The sequence below is a fragment of the Apis dorsata genome, unplaced genomic scaffold, assembly GCF_000469605.1.
Source record: "Apis dorsata unplaced genomic scaffold, Apis dorsata 1.3 scaffold_524, whole genome shotgun sequence".
Taxonomy (NCBI): Eukaryota; Metazoa; Arthropoda; class Insecta; order Hymenoptera; family Apidae; genus Apis; species Apis dorsata.
The window spans coordinates 23,749-25,405 of record NW_006263747.1 but is presented as its reverse complement, the minus strand read 5'-3'; the positions used below and the strand labels follow the sequence as shown (position 1 = coordinate 25,405).

General features: G+C 49.8%; 1 protein-coding gene across 1 annotated transcript in view; it reads right to left on the bottom strand.

Annotated features, from left to right (window-relative positions):
• Positions 1-1,657, bottom strand: part of LOC102673529 (lachesin-like) — a 26,235-nt gene that overhangs the window by 7,492 nt on the left and 17,086 nt on the right. The gene's annotated exons all lie outside the window — the stretch shown is intronic.

The window sequence follows — 1,657 nt, the reverse complement described above, 5'->3', positions numbered from 1 at the left end:
AAAAAAAAAAAAATATAAACGCTGACAATTTTTCTAAATACTGTGTACATTTTTGGAGAAATCACTCGTAACGAAAGTTCGTTAAAAACGGATCAACGCTCTTTTGTATGACTTCTACGAACGGGAAGTGATTCGAATTCGGTCAAAAGTTACGATCCCAGAAAAAAAGGAAGGAACTTGTTCGCACACCTAACATAGAATATCCTGGCCACCGAGTATCCCTTCTCGAAGGAGAAACGTTCGCCTTAATGAAAGAATTTCTCCCCTTTCGAAATTATATCGCGATTCGATCGATAATAGTCTCGAGAGTTGTTGATGTTTCGCCTGTATCTCGCTCTATATCCCTAATAATCGGGAAGCGGAGATCGGAAACGAGATCGGCAGTGCTGGTACCGGGCACTGCTGGTAGATGGGTTATCGATAGACGGTTAGCCCGCACGTACGTACGCGTCTCCGTCTTATATATCACACGGCCGAGGAAGATAAACGGATGAGATTTCTTTGGAAAATTTCGCGGCTCCGACGATTCGACGGGTGACACACATTATCCACGGAAGTCAGGAAATTCCCTGTGCGGGGAATACCACGACGACGACGGCTAAGCACGGCCTTTCGCCATACCTCCTCTCCCCTCCCCCTCCCTTTGGTGTAATATTTCGAGCAGACCCCGGCCCACGAATCTACGTTAGCGCTAAGAGATTGCTCCCCATACCCTTTTCCCAGGCCAGCTCCCTCCATCCCTTTTCCTCTTCCGTTCCATTGTAATCATGGAAACAATCATTCTTCTCTCTCTCTCTCTCTCTCTCTCTCCCCCTTCCTCAGACGCTTCTTCGCTCTAACCTCCGCGATCTCGCTTCCCCCTCCTCTCTCCCAAAACTCGCTCGCCTCCCGCATCTATATCCGTTCATCTTTCTCGTCTCCTTCCCTTTTCGTCTCCATCGCGGATTTCGGGCTAAACCCTCCCCTCCCCCGTCCTGTCTTCGTTCTCGCAGGAAGGTGGCGCGGGCGGGCGAGGGGAGCAGCGATGCTCCGCCGGTGTGGCGAGCACCTATACCCGTTTCTCGCTCGCCTCTCCCGCAGCAATCGCCGATTTGTCTGAATAAGCCCCCGGGCAAGTATATGCTCGTGCTTACCCCGGGGAAACACCACTCCGGCCAACTCTCTCTCTCTCTCTCTCTCCACTCTTCCAGCCTGGTGGATGGCTGGCTGGCAGCGACTACCGGCGAAAATAGTCCGGTTCATCGATGGTTGATGGTGAACCGGTGGCTCGTGGAGCGAGAGAGATACGGGGAGTTGCCAGACTTCCGGTATTAATCGGGGACGAGGCGTCGCGTTACGAATCCACGCGGAACGATCGGATGAACGAAATCAACTTTGCGTTGCGTTGCATGCTCTCGATTTCCTCCTTCCTCTCCTCCCTCCCTCGATCCATTCGAAATATTATATAATATATATATATATAATTATTATAATATAATTATCATATATAATGTTATATATATATATATATAATATTAATATTGGTGATGGGGGGAGGAGGAAAGGAGAAGAGGGGAAGGGAAAAGGTGGAGAACGAAAGGACGAGTGGGAAGCGACGGCAATTAAAGTTGGAGCAGCAAACTCGAACAGCCTGGAGCGATTCGCCGAATCTAGCCGC